This window comes from Corythoichthys intestinalis, chromosome 12, assembly GCF_030265065.1.
Source record: "Corythoichthys intestinalis isolate RoL2023-P3 chromosome 12, ASM3026506v1, whole genome shotgun sequence".
Taxonomy (NCBI): Eukaryota; Metazoa; Chordata; class Actinopteri; order Syngnathiformes; family Syngnathidae; genus Corythoichthys; species Corythoichthys intestinalis.
The window spans coordinates 9,980,408-9,987,923 of NC_080406.1; the positions used below are offsets into that span (position 1 = coordinate 9,980,408).

The 7,516-nt window shown below is 39.0% G+C and overlaps 1 protein-coding gene across 1 annotated transcript in view; it reads right to left on the reverse strand.

The window, feature by feature from the left end:
• Window positions 1-5,212, reverse strand: part of inpp4aa (inositol polyphosphate-4-phosphatase type I Aa) — a 49,305-nt gene extending 44,093 nt beyond the window's left edge. The window contains exon 1 of the mRNA XM_057852343.1: window positions 5,085-5,212. The gene's annotated coding sequence lies outside the window, so the exon portion shown is untranslated. The remainder of the gene's footprint in view (window positions 1-5,084) is intronic.
• Window positions 5,213-7,516: the final 2,304 nt, after the last annotated feature.

Genomic DNA, 7,516 nt, shown 5'->3' on the forward strand with positions numbered 1-7,516 from the left:
TCTCCTTGTCAGAGAGGCGTGTCCATGTGAGAACAATATCCCACACACTCAGAAATATGTTTAACAAACTTTCCCAGCGTTATTTCGTTGTGTGAATGCTTTGATAATTCTCAAAAAAATATGTAGATTATTTAAACATTAAGAAAACTTGCGTTTTTTTCTGCCAACTCGAAGAAATGAAAATAAATTGCTGCTGCTGCGTTTTTTCCGCGTCACTCAAAAAAAAAAAAAAAAAAAATAAATTTAAAAAAATGGAGAGCAGGCTCTCTGTATTGCGCTTTTGCTTGTGCGTGTGCACGAACGCCGTGGCGCCGGCCGCTTTTTCTTCTTGTCCTCCGGCTGTAGTCTGCGCACGGCCGAGGCGCCGCCCTCTCTTGTTCCCTCTCCTTGTCAGAGAGGCGCGTCCATGTGAGAACAATGTCCCACACACTCAGAAATATGTTTAACAAACTTTCCCAGCGTTATTTCGTTGTATGAATGCTTTGATAATTCTAAAAAAAATATGTAGATTATTTAAACATTAAGAAAACTTGCGTTTTTTTGTGCCAACTCGAAGAAATGAAAATAAATTGCTGCTGCTGCGTTTTTTCCGCGTCACTCAAAAAAAAAAAAAAAAAAAAAAAAAAATCGGGTTTTTCGGGCTCGGGCCTGCAAATCTAGTTAAGTGATCGAGCTCGGGCCGGGTCGGGCCTCAATACCAGCGGGCCGTGTCGGGTCGGGCTGGATTTTTTAGGCCCGAACTAGGCTCTAATGCAACCCCAGACCATGATTTTTCCACTGCCAAACTTCACTGTTTTGTCGCAAAATGTGGATTTTTCAGATGAATCTTCCATTGAATTACACCACAGTCGGCGCAAATATTGCAGGAGACCTACTGGAGCCCGCATGGATCCGAGATTCACTCAGAAAACAGTGAAGTTTGGTGGTGGCAAAATCATGCAGCATATAGGGCATAAGAGATAAACAACACCTTCTTATCACGGAAGCCCAGCGCGTGCGTCATACAACTGACTGAGCAAGATTGACGTACCAACTCTCGCAATGAGCTCTCCCAGACAGTCCAGAACAAATAGCGGGACGCTCTGTCTCAACACAAGGAACACCGGAGAACACCCGATATCCAACTGATAAGACTCCAAGAGCCCCTTTGATGCTGAGGCGGCAAAATCCACAACCTTTGTTGCCCTGACAACAGTAACTCTCGAATCCTCCTGTCCAATCCACAAACAGACAATAATCCCAAACACACCCTTCTTCCTGCCCACGGCCCGCCCTGCCAGAGCCTTCAAAAGACTGAATGTTTAACTAAGCGTTGTCGTTTTTGTTCCCGGGAATCTTTTGTTGACATGTGATAGGGTGACCTTGCCTCCCGCCTGAGTGTTTCTGGTTCCCCTTGCTGTTTTGATCTCTTTTGACCTGAATAAATGGTTTTTGTTTAGCCTTCTTTGAGCCTTTCAAAATGAAGTCAGTACAAAGGGTTTAGACCGGTGGTTCTTAACCTGGGTTCGATCAGGGGTTCGGTGAGTAAGTGTAAGGGGTTCAGCGAAGGCAATGAAACACAGGGCTTTATTTTCGTACGCTTATTAAATCTAGGCAAAGTGGCTTTTTAGACCGGGTTTTGGACTGGTTTGCTCCCAAATTAAAGGCTTAATAATAATAATAATAATAATAAATTTTATTTGAAGGCACCTTTCTGGCACTCCACGTACAATCATTTAAAAAAACATTTAAACAAATTAAAGATTGAAAACAATAAAAATAATAAAGTATAGAACATTTAGGACAAATTTAAAATACTAAAGAGATGTTTAAAACAATTAAAAAAAATACTAATAGATAAAAAATAAGTAGCAGAAAACTAAAGCAGGACAGGAGACTCTGAACAGGTGAGTTTTGAGTTTGGATTGAAATGGCGGAACCATTAATCCATTTCTTTTAACTGCTAGTCCTCGATCTGATGGGAGAAAGAACTGGTTTGCTCAGTGGAAGGTTGACTCGCACAGGGATGAGCAAAATTATTAGTTTGCTATCTTAGATATATCGGTTTTGAATAAAAAAAAAAAAAAGGTTTATTATTTGATTATTTGATTCCGAAGGGTTCGGTGAATCCACGTGTGAAACTGGTGGGGTTCGGTACCTCTGGCAAGGTTAAGAACCATTGGTTTAGACTAAGGTGAATGCGCTGAGTTTGCCCTTCTGGCCGAATTGTCAGGGTCTCGCCGGCCCGGGCCATTGGAGCTGCACCAGCGCGGGTCCAGCGGTTCGGCTGGCACGATTCCGGCGGTCTGGCTAGAAAGTCAGATTCCTTCACTAGCCAGTCTCCAGACCTCAATCCAATAGAAATCTTTGGATGGAGGTGAAACTTCGTGTTTCTCAACAACAGCCCCGAAACCTGACAGATCTAGAGAAGATTTGTGTGGACGAATGGGCCAAAATCCCAGTTTCCATAAGTGAAAACCTGGTGAATAACTACAGAAAGCGTCTGACCTCTGTAATTGCAAACAAAGGCTTCTGCACTAATTATTAGCACTGATTTTCTCAGGGGTACACATACTTATGAAATAAATTACACATAAATTATTGAAAAATCATACAATGTACGTTCCGGATTTTTTTAAAGATTATATGTCTTTGAGTGGAAATGTATCTCCAGGTATGACTGAAATTTCAGACCTCTACCTATTTTCTAAGTGGGTAAACTTGCAAAATCACAAGGGGTACTCCTCACTGTACATATACAGTAGATGATGATGTAACTTTACACCAACAAAAAAGGAAGAGCTTTATGTTTTGTGCGTATTCATGCGTGAGGATGTCCGCCATGCTACTCTATTTTTACATATGACTCTGTTTTGACGTCATCAGCCCAATCCAACACATGCTGCTCTCTGCCCAGTCACAGATGACAACAGCATTACTGACGCTATATGCCTCATTAGTCTCTATGTGAGTGTTTTTTTGGAGGGAGAGGCTTATTCTAGGGGGTGGCTCATCATGTTATTATGATTTGGTGGCTGTATCACAGCCTGAGACATGGTGGGAAGCGCCGTATGAGAGTATGAGAGTGGGTTTGGTGCAACGACACAGGGAGTCAAAGATCACTGTGGCTACAGGCTTGATACATGCTTCCCTGCCTGCAAGTTTTCCATTTATGCCTCCAGTAAGATCACAACTGGAAGCCTGCAGATGCAGTCACAAACAGCTGTTGTCCTAAATTGTGGGTTTCAAGCTGAAATGCCTCCTACTGATGAGCCTCCTGCATGGGAAAAATTTGCATAACACCATTGCTTCCCTTTAAAGTTGACAGCCATTTACCCATATCGCAACTGTCTATAATAGTCTAGAAAATTTGCATATTGCAACATCGCCAGGTCCAGTCAAACGTCAACATTTGTGTATATTTTCCTATGGGTATTTTTGTTGTTGTTTTTCTTTTAAAAAAATTCTAATATGAACTAACATAACTCAAACTACCCAGATAGCAGACAGACGTTGAAAAGATGTTGGATCAACATTCCACTGTCGATCTTATATCGTTGAATCAATGTCACTTTTGCCCCTCAATTAATGTTGTTTCAACGTTGAAATCCTTACAAAACCATAGGCGGAGTTTGACATTTGGAGCAGGGGAGCACAACATGTTTACGACCTCGAAACGCAATATCAGCAATAAAATTAACTTACAAGAATATTTATAATTAGGGTTGTTCCGATCATGTTTTTTTGCTCCCGATCCGATCCCGATCGTTTTAGTTTGAGTATCTGTCGATCCCGATACTTCCCGATCCGATTGCTTTTTTTTGCTCCCGGTTCAATTCCAATCATTCCTGATAATTTTTCCCGATCATATACATTTTGGCAATGCATTAAGAAAAAAAATGAATAAAACTCGGACGAATGTATACATTCAACATACAGTACATAAGTACTGTATTTGTTTATTATGACAATAAACCCTCAAGATGGCATTTACATTATTAATATTCTTTCTGTGAGAGGGATCCACGGATAGAAAGACTTGTAATTCTTAAAGGATAAATGTGACTTTGTTTGTGACTAAATATTGCCATCTAGTGTATTTGTTGAGCTTTCAGTAAATGATACTGTAGCCATTTAACTGTTCTGCCCAAATGCATGATGGGAAGTGCAACCATGACTGTGCGTAGTGGCACCAATTGATATACAGTATCTTCTCTGTGTTGTGAAATAAAATAGGGTGTTAAAAAAAAGATCAATTACTACCTTTCTTCCCCACATTGCTTCCCACGATATTTCAAATTCTTGAGAGAGGGATCTTAAGGCTTTAGCCAATTACATAAAGGCTCCAAAGCCTGCCAAAATTCGCTCTACTCATTTTACGCTGCCTTTTAAAAAAATAAAAATAAATCAATAACATTTCTGGCTCCGTGGTGACTTTCACGTTGGGGAGTTCCGAAGAAATTCTAGTCACTTTCGCCCCTGCATGTACTAAAATTGACACCCCTGTTCTAAAGAATTTCATTTCAATGACACTCTTTAATATTCATGCGCAATACCAATAGTAATGTCACTTTCTTATATTTTTGACAAAAGCATCACGGGCCGGATTAAACAAACTGCATATGGCCCGTTGACTGCAGGTTGCCCATCCCTGCCTTAGCAATGACACGTCACTGGGTGGTACCCTTAAACATCCTACTTTTACATCGCAAACAACCCTTCTTCGGTACATCCATCCTCCAATGCACCATATCCGGTTGTAAACACAATGAAAACATCCTCTTTTTTCCCCTCCTCATAATCCACAAGCAGTGGCCTGTACTTTAATCCCGCATGAACATGGTGTGTCATCCCGCCTGTTTACTTGGATGCTTGCATTACTTGCAAGGCTAAAACGTATGTGTCTCAGTGTCACACAATCACAATAGTACACAGTTTCGTCATGATGTTTACTGATGCCCAAAAAATAGAGGAGGGAGGAGAGTGAGCACAGATGACAACATAAACAGCCGTATCGATAACAATTTGTCATCAAAATATTCTCGCTCTGTGCGTGACGTCATCAGGTATTTAGTAGATGCGATGCGGAAAATAAGATATCCAACCTTTGGAGAAGCAAGAGTAAGAAGAAGAGGTGTTGTCATCGCTGCTGCTCTCATCCTGGCTGCTCGACGGCGTCTGCAAGGCAGCACGAGACTCGCCCAGACTCCCAGTGACACGCTGCACTGACTCCTTAGCGCCACTAGAGGGAACTAAATTCCTGTTTTGACACTGAAACCTGCTTTCCGGATACGTTATCGTATACAGTGCTGGATTTTATTTTATTTTTTAAATATACATAAACTGATTCTAATGTATTTTTTACGACATAAATATTAATATGATTATAAGATTTGTGATTGCATATATTTTATTTTACTGCATGTTTTGAGATTGCATATATTTTATTTTACTGCATGTTTTGAGACTGGACTATTAGTAGCCTATATACAGTGGGGCAAATAAGTATTTAGTCCACCACCAATTGTGCAAGTTCTCCTACCTGAAAAGATTAGAGAGGCCTGGAATTGTCAACATGGGTAAACCTTAACAATGAGAGACAGAGCGTGGAAAAAAAAAAAAAAAAGAAAATCATTGTTTGATTTTTAAAGAATTCATTTCCAATTTAGAGTGGAAAATCAGTATTTGGTCATCTACAGACAAGCAAGATTTCTGGCTGTCTAACTTCTTCTAACGAGGTCTAACGACGTCTAACGAGGCTCCACTCGTTACCTGTATTAATGGCACCTGTTTTAACTCATTATCAGTATAACAGTTCACATAAATACACATAAAAGTTTTGTTTTTAATTATACACTGGGAAAAAAATGAAAAACATGTCTTATATACCGTATTAGCCACAATATAAGACAGTGTTTTTAGCATTGAAATAAGACTGAAAAAGTGAGAGTCGTCTTATATTCGCGGTCTAGACATTATACCCATTCACGATGCTAGATGGCGCCAGATATCATTGAAGGGATGTTCTGTCATGACAGATCTCAGCTACTCTCAAGTTTAACCAGTTTGCATTATTTTATTGCAATTTTTTTCCTTATTCAGATTTGTTTCAAGACTATTGTTACAGTTCGACTTCACTTTGATGGTTAATGCAGTTATTGTAATTTTGTTGTTTTATCACAATAGATTGGTTTATTTACATTCCAAAAACCAGAAGCCATTCATTTACGAATGTGATTGCACTTTAGTTTACATATTTAAATGTTCAGATATTAAGATTTGAATGAGGCAAAATAACATGGTTTTTCTCTCAAATATATTGTTAGAATCATTTGTTTCAGATGTACTGTAATTATTTTCTGTATAAAAAATAATTTGGTGTCTTTTTTCAAACTTGAGTCTTGAAAAAGAGGGGGTCGTCTTATAATCAGGGCCGTCTTACATTCGGGCCAATACAGTATATTACATTTAAAGTGCTTAAAAACCGTTTATTAAGATTTACATATATACACTAGGGCTGTCAAACTATTAAAAATTTAAATCGAGTTAATCGCATCTTAAAAATTCGTTAATCGTAATTAATCGCAATTCAAACCATCTATAAAATATGCCATATTTTTCTGTAAATTATTGTTGGAATGGAAAGATACGACACAAGACGGATATCTACATTCAACATAAGGTACATAAGTACTGTATTTGTTTATTATAACAATAAATCAACAAGATGGCATTAACATTAACATTCTGTTAAAGCGATCCATGGATAGAAAGACTTGTAGTTCTTAAAAGATAAATGTTAGTACGAGTTATAGAAATTTTATATTAAAACCCCTCTTAATGTTTTCATTTGATTAAAATTTGTAAAATTCTCAATCAAAAAATAAACTAGTAGCTCGCTATTGTTGATTTCAATAATTAAAAAATGCTCATGGTGCCATAAAATCAGTCGCACCCAAGCGCCAGCAGAGGAAGACAAAAAACACAAGTAACAAGTGGATATGACACTGTGCTGTCATTTTAATCCAGACATTTCCAAAGTCAGGCCCGGCGGCCAAATGCGGCCCGTGGTCAAATTTAATCCGGCCCCCAGCCTCTGTCATAAAATCAATAACGTGTGGCCCGCACACAAACTTAATAAATTGGTCAGCAGTACTGCTACCAGCATATGAAGTAGTTTACACACTAAATGCTGCTCCTCATTTACCCACTAAAAGGCAGCAGCACTCTAAGCAACATCAACATACCCCGTGTGACCCTACCCTCCCATTTTTCTAAAATGGCGACAATCAACAAAAAAAATAAAGTTGACTGCGATGGCCGACGCTTCAAGGATAGGTGGAAATTGGACTATTTCTTCACTAAAATACGCAACAACTGTGCCTCATTTCCAAAGAGACCGTCGCTGTTTTTAAAGAGTTCAATTTGAGGCGACATTACCAAACAAGACACGCTGACACGTACGACAAGATTACAGGGAAGATTCGTAGTGACAAATTGAAGCAACTTGAAGGTAGTTTAATTTTACAGCAGCAGT